Source organism: Pongo abelii, chromosome 7 (genome assembly GCF_028885655.2).
Source record: "Pongo abelii isolate AG06213 chromosome 7, NHGRI_mPonAbe1-v2.0_pri, whole genome shotgun sequence".
Taxonomy (NCBI): Eukaryota; Metazoa; Chordata; class Mammalia; order Primates; family Hominidae; genus Pongo; species Pongo abelii.
The window spans coordinates 75,455,803-75,471,762 of NC_071992.2; the positions used below are offsets into that span (position 1 = coordinate 75,455,803).

General features: G+C 42.5%; 1 long non-coding RNA gene across 4 annotated transcripts in view; it reads right to left on the bottom strand.

The window, feature by feature from the left end:
* Positions 1–1,573: 1,573 nt before the first annotated feature.
* LOC129061016 (uncharacterized) overlaps positions 1,574–15,960 on the bottom strand; it is a 46,742-nt gene continuing 32,355 nt past the window's right edge. For 2 of the 4 annotated variants that reach the window (XR_008527960.2, XR_008527956.2), the window contains 2 exons: positions 13,508–13,558; positions 1,574–2,152 (listed from right to left, as the gene is read on the bottom strand). This is a non-coding gene — a long non-coding RNA (uncharacterized LOC129061016). The other 2 variants (XR_008527959.2, XR_008527958.2) reach the window with 2 other exon arrangements.

Here is a 15,960-nt window from a genome sequence, read left to right on the forward strand (position 1 = left end):
GAGTGGAACAGTGAGAACAAGTCTAATCACAATTAGCTGAAGTGTAAATGAGAAATGAGAAAAGGACAAAATCAGGCATATAACTTTCTTCAAAGAAGGGTAAGTAATTACAAGGTACTCTAGGGTTTAGTTTGAGAGAGAGACAGAGTTGGCAGGAGTTGAGGCCAACTATGTAGGTTAGGGGAACCAGTCCCCACAAGTTGCCATCCTTGTTTCTGATACCAAGTATGAGTAAGGGGGATTCCCAAACCGCCCTTAGTTTTGATAACTCACTAAAACAACTCTCAGAGCCCACTGAAAGCTGTTATACTCAGGGCGACAGCTTATTGTAATGAAAGGATACACAATAAAATCAGCCAAGGGAAGAGCTCCAGACACTGAGTTTCCATCTGTCCTCCCCTTGTGGATACATGAACAGTATGACTTTCTCCCAGAGTTGATGTGTGACAATACGCAGAGTACCACCAACCAGAGAAGCTCACCCAGCCACTGGTGTCCAGAGTTTTGCTGGGGCTCCTTCACACTGCCCATGTGGCTGACCTTCAGTCCAGCCCTTTTCAAAAGTCAAGCTATTGCCTTTAGTCCCCAGTCCCTGTTGGAGACAAAACATACATCATGGCCCAAAGCCCCCATCATAAATCACATTGTTAGACTGTCTGGTGGCTAAAGCCCCCAGGCAAACAAAGACACTCCCATCAGGCAGAGTATTCTGAAGGCCTAAAGATCACAGCCAAGTAGTTGAGGGCAAAGACCAGACCCCTCTTTGGGTAAAGTTAATTCTTCACTACACCCAAGGTACTATGTCGATAAAGAAGAAGGATAGAAAGCTTGAAAGGGATATAGTTTTAAATAGTAGTATATAGGAAGCAAAAAGGTGGTCAATGGCAAAGAGCACTGGGTAATAATGGAAGGTGGCCAGTTGAGATGATTTGCCTTGGTCAAGAAAGAGTACTGATATGACTGCTGTTCAGACTAGGTGCTTCTCAGAACACAGCCAAAAAGCTGTGCATTGCATTTTCATAGACCATGAAATAAATGACTTTTTCTGGAGTAGTACCACACAGTGATGGTGCCTTAGGTGGCTCCCACAACAGAATACTACCTATTTCATGAGTATGCCTGCCCCCTAAATACAACTAATCATAGGAAGCATGATTTACGTTTGCCTACTGTAAATGTTAAGTTTGGCCAATTTGGATGGACTCTTCTAAATCATACCAACAGAGGCTGAGTCAGATCAATAAACATTTCTTAAGAACCCACCAAGAGTAATGCACTATGCTAGGCTCTGATTACAAAGGTGAAAATTATAGAATAGCTACCCTCAACTAGTTCACTAGTGAGGAAGATAGCACGTAAATAACTTGGGATTTTATAAAGAAAGCACAACATTTAACTTCTTTAAAAAAACTTACTATGGAATGAGGCATGGGTGATGAGATTCAGGAAGACATTTCAAAGATTGTTTTATTCACCACCATAGACCCAGCTCCCAACAACAACTGGCACATTCCAGGCACAAAATAATTTAAATATATACACATATCCAAAATACAAGTAAAATGGTCTTTATTTGTATATAACATGATTGTGTACCTAGACAACCCAAAATAATCAAAACTGAACTAATAAGGGAATTTAGCAAAGTCACAGGATGTAAGGCCAATATTTTAAAATCTACTGCATTTTTGTCCGGTGCAGTAGCTCACACTTGTAATTCCAGCACTTTGGGAGGCCGGGACAGACTTGAGCCCAGGAGTTTGAGATCAGCCTGGGAAACATAATGAGATCCTGTCTCTATTTATTTTTAAAAAATCTATTGCATTTCTATATACCTTTCACAATAATTTGAAAATTATGTAGAAATATATTTAAGAGAGACAGGGCACAGTGGCTCACGTCTGTAATCCCAGCACTTTGGGAGGCCGAGGTGGATGGATCACTAGGTCAGGAGTTCGAGACCAGCCTGGCCAATATGATGACACCCCATCTCTACTAAAATTACAAAAATTAGCTGGATGTGGTGGCACACTCCTGTAGTCCCAGCTACTCGGGAGGCTGAGGCAGAAGAATCGCTTGAACCCGGGAGGCAGAGGTTGCAGTCAGCCGAGATCGTGTCACTGTACTCCAGCCTGGGTGGCAGAGGGAGACTCTGTCTCAAAAAAAAAAAAAAAAAAAAAAAAAAAAAAAAAAAGAAATATATTTAAGAGAACATAAATTGTAAAATGCTTAGGAATAAATTTTTTAAGCAATATGCAAAATTGTTTACATTGAAAACATTGCCAAGAGATATACTATATTCATGGACTGAAAAACTCAGTATTGTTAAGATACCAACCCTCAGGTGTGGTAGCTCATGCCTGTAATCCCAGCAGTTTGGCAGGCCAAGGCAGGAAAATCACTTGAGGCGAGGAGTTCAAGACCTGCCTAGGCAACAGAGCAAGACCCCACCTCTATAAAACAACAACAACAACAGCAACAAAAACACTCAAAATACTAGAATTATAGGTGTGAGCCACTGCACTTGCAAAAAAATTTTTCAAATAAAAAATTTAAAAAGATACCTACTCTCTACAAACTGATTTACGGACTCAACAAAATCTCCATCAAAACACCAGTAGGCTTTTTTGCATTAATTGATAAGCTGACTCTAAAATTTATATGGCAATGGAAAGCCAAAACCTAGAATAGCCAAAACCATTTTAAAGAAGGACAAAATCGGAGCAGTTCAGGATTTACTCTAAAGTCCCAGTAACTCAACAGTTTAATATTGGAATACAGAGAAATCAATCAATCAATGAAACAGAAAAGAAAGTTCAGAAATAGATTGTCACTTGATATTTGACAAAGGTGCAATACAAAGCAACAGGTTAAGGAAGGAGTTTTCAATTAATGGAATTGGAGCAACTGAATATCTATATGAAAAATAAATGAGCCTTTGATGCCTACCTGCCATTACACACAAAAATTGAATTGAGATGGATCATAGACCTAAAGTTGAAAGGTAAAACTCTAAAGTTTCCAGGACAAAGCATAGGAGACTATCTACACAACTCTGGGGCAGACAAAGATAACTTGGACAAGACACAAAGGCATTGCCATATAAGCAAAAACTGTACATTGGATTTCATCAAAATTAAAAATCTCTCAACAAAAGACACCATTAAGAAAATGAAATGGCAAGCCACATAGATTGTTATGGCCTGAATGTTTGCATCCCTCCAAATTTATATGTTGAAGCCTCAGTCTCTAATGTGATGGTTGGTTTGGAGTTGGGGCCTCTGAGAAGTAATTAAGTTTAGATGAGGTCATGAGGGTCATGCCCTGATAATGGGATTAGTACCCTTAGAAGAAGAGGAAGAGTAGGCACAGTGGTTTGCTCTTGTAATCTCAGCTACTTGGGAGGCTGACACAGAGGATCACCTGAGGCCAAAAGTTTGAGACCAGCTTGGGCAACTGAGCAAGACCCCATCTCTAAAGAAATATAAACAATTACCTAGGCATGGGGGCACACAGCTGTAGTCTTAGCTACTCAAGAGTTTGAGGCAGAGGATCACTTGAGCCCAGGAGTTTGATCATGCCACTGCACTCCAGCCTGGGTGACAGAATGAGACCCTATCTCTAAAAAAAAAAAAAAAAGAAAAAAAGAAAGAGACATAAGAGTGCTCTCTCTCTCTCTCTTTCTCTCTCTCTCCAACTCTCTCTCCAAGTACAGACACAAAGAAAAGGCTATGTGAGCACACAATGAGAAAGTAGCTGTCTATAAGCCAGGAAATAGGTCTGTACCAGGAGCTGAATCTTCTGGCACCTTGATCTTAGACTTCTCGGCTCCCAGCCCAGGCTATGGTATCTTGTTATAGCAACCTGAGCTAAGACAGGGCAAAATTGTTTGCAATATAAAAATCTAAAAATGAACTCATATCAGAATATATAAAGAACTCCTACAAGTCAATGAAAAGAAACCAACAAATCAATAAAACAATGTGCAAAAGTCTAGGCCACACAATAAGCATCAGAAAAGGTGTTCAATAAACTTAATCAACAGGGAAATGCACATTAAGGCCACCATAAGATACCAGTCAGTATACACTCATCAGAAAGTCTGAAATGTAAAAGATTGATAATGCCAAGGGTTGGCAAGAATGTGGAGGAACTGGAATTGTCTCACATTGCTGATGGGATTGTAAAATATTTTAAACACTTTGGAAAATGGATAGTTTCTAACAGAGTTAAATATCCACTGACCTATCTCATGGGCTTATTGGGAAAGCTAAATGCAATAATGGTTCATACTGTAGTACATTTCCAATAAACATTTATAATAGTAGTAGTACTGGTATCTTGTGCTTGTAAACACCTCCTCCAATGACAACTGAAACTTAAATGACTCCCTGGTGTTGCTGTTTAACCATGTCATGACAAGTACTGATAGGTTGTACCTGCAGAGTGGGAAATGTGAGGTACTAAGTCAGTCTGAGCTTGAGAAGGCCATTAGGGAAACTGGAAGATCTAAATAAATAGAATGGGTAATATGCCTAGAGTTAATCAGTCAATTCACATATAAAGAATACATGTTCTTCTGTTGATCTTGATGCAGGTGTTTTGATGGATATCAAGCATTTAACTTTTAGAGTATTTTTACTTATCAAGAATTGTGCATAACAGATACTTGCTCCCTAGGGAATGAAGCAAGGCTTGAAAATGGGATAAGGGAGTCAAAGCTAGTAATGTTTTGTTCATGTATTAGTCAAGAAAAGAGTCACTGTCAAATTTTGATACATTCAGATGTTCCGCATTTGAAAATGTCTGCATCAAAATGTCCTGCTTCCATTCCTCATCACCTACTCTGTGAGGTATCCTGATAAGCACTTGTGGAGTCTACAAAGATGAGCAAGCTTTGTTCTTGCCACAAGGGGGCTTTAAAGTACAGTAAGAAAGGATAGGAAACCATGTGATTAACTACTCCCCTGGAGAATGAAATGAATGCGCAAAGAACCAACATCACATGTGTTACCAAAAGCTCCATCAGCTCAGTAAATCAAGAGTTCACCAAAGACACATACAAGTTTCCCAGGGCTTCTGTGAAGGGGAATGTCATATACATCTTGTCTTGTCTCAGAAATGCTTGAGGTCACCAACAAGGCTAAGATTTTAATTTTAAGGACTCTTTAAAAAGTTCCAGAGGCTTCAAGGGGTCCATGAATCCCCTGAAACTGTATGGAAAAGAGTCATTTTTGAATCTCTATGTGCATTTTTCTAGAAAGAAGATCCATCACTTTCAGTAAGCTCTCATATGGCTCTGTAACTCAAAAAAGATTTCTCCTAAATTTGTTCTAATTGTAATGTGAGTTTATCTATGACCTGCTGTTACTCACTTGAGAGTTTCCTATCACTTCAATCACAAAAATTGTTATCACAAAGGTGAGCAAAAGGCATTAATCAGCTAATTTGATTCTATTTCTTGCAGGCTAAGGCTTCAGTGTTCTTAGAAGTCTCTGAGTACTTCCACGTGGTTCTGATGGGTCACTTTGAAATTGAGCTAGAAATATAAAATTAAATTAACTTTACTCCTAATTAAGCATCTTAACAGTCATAATTAGATTTCACTTTATTTTGTAAATGACCTAAGCCATTTATTAACCATATGCCTTGAGCTATTTACTTAAACTCTGTGCCTCAATTTCCTCATCTACAAAATGAGAATAATAGTAAAATTCACCACAGAGTAATGATGATTAAATGGGTTAATATTTGCAAAACACTTAGACTAGTACCTGGTACAAAGTAAATGACATAGACGTCATAAATGAATACCTTTGGCTTTATTGTCAAAGCCTATGGATTTACCCCTGTCTGTATTGTGGAATACGTGCAATTGAAGTTCTTGACAAACTCTCGGTGACTCATTTCTTATTAAAACCTTAGATGTAAGATTTAGTGTTCAAGGAAGCTTATCTAAAGCGTGAACAGTCCATCCAGTTTTAAGATATTCTAACTTACGTCTCTGAGTCAAAATAAGTCTCCCCTGAGACTTATACTTTGCCACATTGTCTTGGCACTTAATAGAATTGCATTTGGTGAGTTGTGTTGGTCCCATGCTCCTGCCTTGCCTAGAAAGATCCTTCAATAAGCTGTTATTCTCCCTGTGCATTTGTCGAGGATATCAATGGGATGTTGTTCACTCTAGAAGACACTGTTGGTACCCTACCCACAACCCTTTACCATGCTAATGCACTCACCATTTCTGCCCATCCATAGCATTCACGCACATCAGCTAGTAACAGCTCAAAGCTGTAACTCTTCTCCAGAAAACTGTTCTCAACTATCAGGAGCCTTGTCATCTGGAGATGTCTGGGAAATTATATACCAGACCCCACTCCGGTGTATAAAGGTACAAAAGCCCAAGCTTCTTGCCTCAAGACAGGACAACTTCATGGAGCCTTTCAGACTTCAGAGCCGTCCTCATGAGACCAGGTTGTCATCAGCTGAAACCACATCTTTGCTGGGATTCTTCCTCTGCTTCATCCTGCTTTCCTCACTTCCTTCCAGCTTTCTCCTGAGAACTCTCCCTCAATTATTTGTGCAAGAAACCCTATTTTAGACTTCACTTCCAGGAAATCCAACCTAAGACATCCGTTATATCATATAGTAATATGATATGCTAAGCATGAGGGTGGGATTTTTTTCTCCCAGGCTTTAGTGCCAAAAAACCTTGTGTTCCTTAGTCTCTCATTCCCCTTCCCTCCTTTCTCTTCCCTTCCTCATCCACCTCTTCCTCTTCCTCATCTCCCCTTGCCTCCTATTCCTCCTCTTTCCCTCTCCTTCTCTTCTTTCTCCTTACCTCCTCTCCTTCTCCTTTCTTCTTGCTCCTCTCTCCTCCCCCTCCCCTCTTCCTCCTCCCTTCCTCTCTCCTTGTCTTTCTCTTTATTTTTCCTTGCCTCCTATTCCTCCTCCTCCTCTTCTCTCCTCCTTCCTCCCCTCCTCTCTCCTCTCCTCTTCACCTTCTCTCTATTCCTGCTTTCTCCTCCTCTTTCTCTTCCTCCTTCCCTCCTCCCTTCTTTGCCTCCTTATCCACTCCTCCTGTCTTCCTCCTCCTTTCTCCTCCTCCCCTCTGCTCCCCTTCTTCACCTCCTCTTCTTCCTTCTTACCTCTTCATCCCGTCTTCCTCATCCTCCTCCCTTTCCTCCACCATCTCTCCTTGTCTTTCAAAAAGAAAGAAGAAAAAAAGATTGTGCTCTTCCAAAGTAAGTTCTTCATTTTTATCTTAGCCCTAGGACTCTTTTAACTGAAGGTGCTTTCCTCTTTACTTTGGTTGCCGTGAATCTCAGAACCAAATTTCAACCAATTTCTGTCGTATTTCTGAGTAGCAACTTCACCCTTAGCTTTATTCTATGTTTCACCTTTTTTTCCTCTTTCCCAAAACCTATCAATCAATATATGTTTTGTACTAGGTGGAATAAAAATAGGCTTTATTAACACAAATAAGCTTTAAAATGAGTCATGACGGCTGGGCACAGTGGCTCATGCCTATAATCCCAGCACTTTGGGAGGCTGAAGAGACAGGATCACTTGAGCTCCAGAGATAATGGCTTCAGTAAGCTATAATTGTGTCACTGCACTCCATCCTGGGTGATGGAGTAAGACCCTGTTCTCCCCAAAATTTTAAAAATTAAAAAAAAAATAAAAAGTCAAGTTCACTTTCCTAATTCTTATTTTGCAATCTGTATTGAACATCATTGTTTGAGGTCTGCCCAGTTCTCCATCCCTTTCTTCCAGTTATAGCACTCCCAACTGTCCTTTGGGAATTACAATATTTGAATTCAGTTCATGTGGTTCAGGTATGCTGACTCCGTTCTCTTACTTCAGGAGAGGGGCTAACCTGGCCCACACAGAATCAGAGCATCATAGTCCCCTGTTACTAAATGGGTTTGAGACAGGATGGGATAGAGTACAACTAAAGCCGTGAAGTTCAATTCTGAGACTTCGATTGGATTAGTGAGGAGAAAACATCTTTCCTTCGCCTGAACCACTTCATAGGATTGCTGAGAATACAAAATAAGCTTGAAGTGAAGTGATTATGAGCCATTCATCTCACCCCTACAAGGGTGAGGCTGTCTGAGATGGAGCCAATGCTGAGAAAAGCAGAGATGAGGGATGCAGAGAGACTACATGTTCATCACCTCAGTTGAGCTCTCCCTTTTTCAGTTACCTCCTTCTTTTCCTAAATCTAATTTGAGTTTGATTTCTGTTCCTTGCAACCAAGATTCCTGACCAATAACAAAGGCACAAAAATATATGGTTATTTTAACAGTGAATATCTATAAGGGGCTGGGCACAGTGGCTTACGCCTGTAATCACAACACTCTGGGAGGCCAGTGCAGAAGAATCACTTGAACCCAGGAGTTCCAGTCTAGCCTGGGCAACATGGTGAGACTGTGTCTCTACAAAAAATTTTTTAAAAATTAACCGGGCATGGTGGTGTGTGTCTGTGGTCTCAGCTACTTGGGAGGCTGAGGTGGGAGGATCGCTTGAACCTAGGAGGTCGAGGTTTCAGTGAGCCATGATTGCACCATTGCACTTCAGCCTGGGTGACAGAGCGAGACCCTGTCTCAAAAAAGAAAAAAAATCTGTAAGAGACAGTAGTTTTTTTTGTGTGCAACTTGTTCTAACATCCAGAAAATCCAGGGATAAAAAATGTTTAAACCTAAGCTTTAATGCTACATATGCGTTTCTCTTCCTTGTTACACAAATTTGAGAGGCTGTACTATACATCTTGAAAAAATAGAATTATTTTACAGCAGTCCAGTTGGAATTGATTTTATAGCGTTTAAACTTTAACAATAGTTTTCTAAGAATGACCTTAGGGCCGGGAGCGGTGGTTCATGCCTGTAATCCCAGCACTCTGGGAGGCTGAGGCAGGCGGATCACTTGAGGTCAGGAGTTTGAGACCAGCCTGTCCAAAATGATGAAACCCAATCTCTGTGAAAAATATTAAAAATATTTTTAAAAAATTAACCAGGTGTGGTGCCATGTACCTGTAATCCCAGCTACTTGAGAGGCTGAAGCAAGAGAATCCCCTGAACCTGGGAGGCAGCGGTTGCAGTGAGCTGAGATCATGCCACTGCACTCTAGCCTGGGCAACAGAGCGAGACTCCATCTCAAAAAAAAAGAGTGACCTTGGGCAGAGTAGAGAATGGAGTTGAGAATTTAACCTAATTGGCAAAAAGGAAGGGCAAATCTTGGTAAAGATAGTTGCATGTGAAGGAGGACACGGAGACTGCATTAAGCTCAATTTTCAAGAAGGATAACTTCTTGGTGTTTTACTATCATGTTACCCATCTTCGTGGTTGTTTGAATGGTACAAGAAGATATGAAATTTATATATTTTGTATTCTCTGCTGTTTAGGGAAGAACTCTCTCAAACTATGTTTTTCCTCTGCTTTCAAAGCACAACAGTCATCAACACAGCAGAAGACTTCTGTAACCAAATGAGTGAGGAGTTTTTCCCACGACCAAGCAGTGGATATCAGCTGGGTGTCCCCCAATTCAATTCCTGCAGGTAGTGTCAGATCCCACAGGTTTAGGGCTCGGTTCTCGAGACTGCACCAAGAAGTGTCTCTGGAACTTCTGATCAACCCACTTCAAGTTGGGAGTCCCATGACCTCCTCTTTGGGTTCTATTAATTTGCTGGAGCAGCTCACAGAACTCAGGCAAACACATTTACCAGTTTACTATAAAGGATACAGATGAAGAGATGCATAGTGTGAGGTATGGGGGAAGGGGTGCAGAGCTCCCATGCCCTCCCTAGACACATCACCCTCCAGGGACCTCCATGAGATCCACCATGGAGCCATGGAGACACTTGCTGAACCCAGTCCTGTTGGGTTTTTATGGAAGCTTCATGATGTCAGCATCCCTTCCCCCAGGGCATGGGGGTGGGGTGTCTTATGACCCACAATCAGAAAGGCAGGGAATGATTAGAATCTTGCCTGGGAGCAGGTGAAAAGGAGGCAGGGAGAAGGTTGGAGAGATCCTGTTTCCTTAGGCCTAACACACCCATAATAAAAGACTGAAATGGCCAGCCTTGGTGGCTCACCCCTATAAACCCAGCACTTTTGGAGGCTGAGGCTGGAGGATCACCTGGAGACCAGCCTGGATGATATAGCAAGACTCTGTCTCTAGAAAATATTTTATTTTATTTATTTTTACTTAATTATTTATTTATTTTGAGATGAGGTGTCACTCTGTTACCCAGGCTAGAGTGCAGTGGCATGATCTCGACAAACTGCAGCTTCAACTTCCCAGGCTCAAGTGTTCCTCCCACCTCAGCTTCCTGAGTAGCTGCAACTATAGGCATGAGGCACCATGCCTGGCAAATTTTTGTATTTTTTGTAGAGATGGGGTTTTGCCAAGTTGCCCAGGTTGATCTTGAACTCCTGGGCTCAAGTGATCCATCCACCTCAGCTTCCCAAAGTGCTAAGATTACAGGTGTTAACCACTGCACCCCACTGCTTTCTTCCATCTTTAGTCTCAGGCAGGCTTTCCTTGAACCACCCAGCAGCTCCAGGCTCACCTCCTCCAGCATGGTGTGAACATGTGAGTCGTCTTCCACACTGAAAGAAAAGTCCTGGAATTGAGTCGCATTAGGCTACCTTGGCTCTCATGTCCATTCCAGAGTCAATCACTGTGGCCAGAGAAAGTGGATAGATGCTCTACACAGAGCCCTGGGCGACATGCCCATCCCTGGAGCCTGGGGTAAAATCAACCCACCTGGAGCACATGCATGGGAAGGGCAGTGGGTGAGTCCCTAAAGAATACATGGGTTCTGTTACCAGAAGAAGGGAGTGATTGCTGGGCGGGTAAAGCCACACATGTCATTTCATCACTGGTGTACATTTTTCCTGATTCTAATCGCTGGACTGATAGTCTGCTTGGCTTCATTCAGCAGTGCTACTCTCTCACGTATGAGGGAAGAGCTTGGTGCTTGGGGGCTGTTGTAAGTGGGTTGTTTGGATGTTTATTAGCAAGTGTCTTAGAGATCATGGAAGCAGGATGAAACAAAGGAAGAAGTCAGGTTGCAATGCCCTCCTACTGGCAGCCTCAGTTGACACCCACCACCACAACCACGGGAGCTCTAGAGCTACAGTAGACCTTCAAAGTAGTCCCAAGTTGGAGCAAGAGAGGAGGCCTTTATACCCTGGGGTCCATTAGTCAGATGTGCACCTTGTTAGGATGGGAGCACCATCCCGGGCAATACGGCTTTCCTCAGCTGAGGTTGCTCTGAAGGGACTGACAGCAGAGGGCTACTGAAGACAGCACTCCTGGGGTGTGGGGGTAACCAATCCTGGTTCCTAAAGGAGACGGAAGCTGCATATCAGAGACCAGCACAGGGACACCCAGTAATGGTGGGGTGACAAAGCTTTGTCCCAGGCCCCCAAAAGGTAGCAACCACACCACCTTAAATAGTGATTTTATAAATGTCAGCACTTATTCAGTAAGAATGATTACTTAAAATTATAAAGCTGTCTTTGTTTTTATTTTTAATTATATTTTAAATATATAGACAGAGACAAGGTCTCACTATGTTGCCCTGTCTGGTCTCAAACTCCTGGGCTCAAGGAATTTTCCTGCCTTGGCCTCCCAAAGTGGTGGGATGACAGGCATGAGCTACTGTGCCCAGCCTAAAATTACAAAACTAACTTGAGGAAGCTTTTGTACTTTTTGCCCCAAGTGCCACAACTGCTGGCTAGGGCTCTGCCTAAGGGCAAATTTTGTGATTGGATCCTGTGAGAATTCTGAGTCAGTCATGAATGGCAGCAGGTATCTGGAACCAGGATGCCAATTTCAAGGAAATAAAGATGAGTCGGGAGTGTCAGCAACCTGGAGGTATTTATGATTCCCAAGACTGGAAGTAATAGCTGGCCCCATGGGCTTATGGGTACCAACATGTCCTTCTGGCTGAATTGTCTCTCCCTTGATTAATAAGATGTTTAGGCAGAGAATGAGCTTAATCTTTCCCACTGGCATCTAAGGCCCATGACTCAGCAGATTTTATGATTTCAACCAAAAAATCAGGTATCCTCACAGCAAGGGGGTGTAGGTGGTAGGACTGACCCCAAATCAGTGTTGGAACAACCATACCAGGGTAAAAACAAAAACATCTTTCCTTCACCTTCCAGGCTTATCATTACCCATGATTCACACACATTGGCAGTGAAGGATCATTAAACATGAGAAAAGGACAAAACAAACAAACAAAAAACCCCAAGGCATTTGGTAGGAGACAGAGCTTAGAAGAAATGAACTTGTAGAAGTAGGAGGATAAACAACCTCACTGGAAATTTAACACATTTGAAGCAGTGGCTGGTCAGAACCATTGCTAGGAAAAATATTCATCTGATCAGCCAGTGAAACAGATAGTAAATAATTTTTAAGACTTTCAAAGCTCATGCTTTAATCTCTAACTGATAAGGAATTTGGGAATGGATTGCACACTGGAGGTGAAAAATGATTCGCCAGATGACTCACACATCTGAGAACCTGCAGCTCCAGCAATATTTGGAATGTAGTTCTGCTTAGGACAAAAACCAACCTGAGAGGTTTTTTGGGTTTTTTTGGTTCTTGTTTTTGTTTTTGAGACAGAGTCTCGCTCTGTCGCCCAGGCTGGAGTGCAGTGGCACAATCTTGGCTCACTGCAACCTACACCTCCTAGGTTCAAGTGATTCTCCTGCCTCAGCCTCCTGAATAGCTGGGATTACAGGTGCCCACCACCACGCCCAGCTAGTTTTTGTATTTTTATTACAGATGGGGTTTCGCCATGTTGGCCAGGCTGGTCTCAAACTCCTGACCTCAGGTGATCCACCCACCTCGGCCTCCCAAAGTCCTGGGATTACAGGCATGAGCCACTGTGCCTGACCCATGAGAGGTTTTTGTCTGTGGATTGGATTGGCTGGCTGAATTTTTTCTTTTCTTTTTTTTTTTATAGACAGGATCTTGCTATGTCACCCAGGCTGAAGTACAATGGCATGATCACTGCTCACTGCAGCCTGAAACCTCCTGGGCTAAGCTATCCTCTCACAAATGGCTGAGACTACAGGAGCACACCACCAGGCCCAGCTAATTTTTAAATTATTTGTAGAGATAAGGTCTCACTATGGTGCCCAGGGTGGTCTCGAACCCCTGAGCTCAAATGATCTGCCTGCCTTGGCCTCCCACAGTGCTGAGATTATAGGCGTGAGCCACCATGCCTGATGAATTTTTTTTAATTAGAAAAATCCAAGGACATATTTTTTCAAGTTGTGATACATTTTTTTATCATTGTACATCACTGTGCTCATAAATTTGTTCAGTCAACTCAAATATTTGAAGAAATGTAAAATCATCAATATCAATCTTAGAGTATATGCTATAGAATCATCAGAGTTCAGGAGAAATAGAGAAGACTAGGTAGTTTAGAGGAGTTAAGAGCCAGACACGCCTGCGTTCATTTTACACCTCTGTCACTTACTAGTTGTATGGCTTTGGTAAATTTCCTCATCTCGCTGCGTTGGTTATTCATCTGTAAAATGGATACATAAAAATATCTATTACATAGTGGCATTGCCTGAGGTAATGCAGGCAAAATGATTAGCCCAGTGCCCAGAAAACACAGTCCACTAAAACAGTGACTGCTGCTCCTGTTGTGCTTTTGCCACCATCATCACTGGGATGGTTGTTATGGAATATCTAAGCCTGAAGTATAAGACCCCTGGAAGAAAGGAGGATATTCTGACCTATGCCTCAAGAAGGTGTCTAATCTTTCAAGAAAATTGTGCCACCAAGAAAAAGGAATGAAAACAAAGATTGGTTGAGAATCCTGCCTTTTGTTTTCACTTGTTTTCCTCCAGTGGTTGGGTGAAAGCAAGCTTGAATGCAAGAATGCAAGGTTTTTTCTTTTCTTTTCTTTTCTTCTTTCTTTCTTTTTTTTCTTTTTTCTTTTTTTTTTTTTTTTTTTTTTGGAAACAAGGTCTTATTCTATCACCCAGGCTGGAGTGTAGAGGCACAATCACAGCTCACTGCAGCCTCAATCTCCCAGGCTCAAGCAATTCCCCCACCTCAGCCTCCCAAGTAGCTGGGACTACAGGCACACACCACCATGCCTGGTTAATTTTTAAATATTTTTGTAGAAATGGGTCTCACTATGTTGCCCAAGCTGGTCTCAAACTCCTAGGCTCAAGTGATCTTCCTGACTCGGCCTCCCAAAATGCTGGGATTGAGGTGTGAGCCACTAGGCCCAGCTGCAAGTTTTTTCTTAAACAACACATTTACCTGAAGGCCTACAATGGATTCAGGAAACCCAAGAGCTACCCAGGGTTTCTGGATAATTATCAATGCTGGGGCTTTATCATGCACCATGTGTGGAGGAACAAGGCAATCCTTTGCCTCCCCAGGTATGTGAGAGGCAAGGGGAAGTTCCTTCTCAGCCCTATACCAGTTTCCAGATTGTGTAATTTAGAAGCTAACGTCAGTTCCACCACCACAGGATGCCACTCCCTGACTTTTTTCCCCCCGAGACAGGGTCTCAGTCTGTCACCCAGGCTGGAGTGCAGTGGTGCAATCAGGCTCACTGTGGCCTCCACCTCCCAGGCTCAAGTGATCCTCCTACCTCAGCCTGCCAAATAGCTGGGACCACAGGTACATGCCACCATGCCCAGCTAATTTTTTAATTGTTTTGTAGAGATGGGGTCTCACTATGTTGCCCAGACTGGTCTTGAACTCCTGGACTCAAGTGATCCTGCCAACTCAACCTCCCAAAGTTCTGGGATTGTTAGGTAGCTAGGCAGAGATGAGCAGGACATGAGAGCCCCCAAGTCCCCAGGTATATCAGGTGACCACTAGGTGATGTTCAGGCAGTTGTTAAACTGCCTCTCTGCAATAATAATTAGTTGCAGCTGGTGCCAGGGAAGGGCAGTCTCCCAACAGATAGAAACACCTGAAGCTGGTGATCAGCAGCTTCCCAATAAGATCTCAAGAGTTGGGCAAGTGGGCTCAAGCAAGCATGCCAAGAAGCAAAATGGAGGAGTCTAACTGGTATGTGATATTCTTCTAGAAACATTTGGCTGGTAAAGGGAAAATGCTGCAAATGAACATGCACACAACTTCAGTAAACACACTGGGCATGTGGCCCCTCTCAAGTGCTGGCAGGCCACTGCACATGCAGACAGCTCACCCAAAGGAAAAATCAAGGGAGGAGAGACAAAGCCCCAGGACCATGCCCATGCAAATGTTTACAACCCCAAGTCAAGGGTCCAGACGAGGCACTTGGATCTCTCAAGTTGCCTACCTGGCCCTCTTCCAAGAGTACTTCACTTCCTTTTGTTCCTGCTCTAAAATTTTTTATTACACTTTCACTCCTGCTCTAAAGCTTGCCTCAGTCTCTCCCTCTGCCTTATGTCCCTTGGTTGAATTCTTTCCTCCTAGGAGGCAAGAATCAAGCTGCTACAGACCCATAGAGATTTGCCACTGCAAACAGGATTACAGGCATGAGCCACTGTGTCCAGCCTCCCTGACTTCTGTTTATACAGTTTCTGCTTTCATGCTCTCCAGATCAGTAGCAAGAAGATATGTATTACTTTTGCAGCATGAATTACTCTTAGCCTCAGCTCTTTTAGGAGTCCAAATCTTTTGACATCAACACAACATGGATTATTGTCATAAGATGAATATTGATAACACATAATTTTTAGAGACCCACATGACAGTCACAATACCTTCTGCCCACGTGACAGTCACAAATTCTGTCCCTTGCTCATGTTTTTACCAGCTCCTTTCCAGTGAATCCCAAGGCTACCTATAGAGCAAGTAAATTAATAAGTAATAGGTTGATCTAGGAGTGGACTTGTGTAATTGAATTCCTAGAACAATGCTGCTTCCACAATAATTAATTCATTTGCTTATTCATCAGACACAAATATACATCTG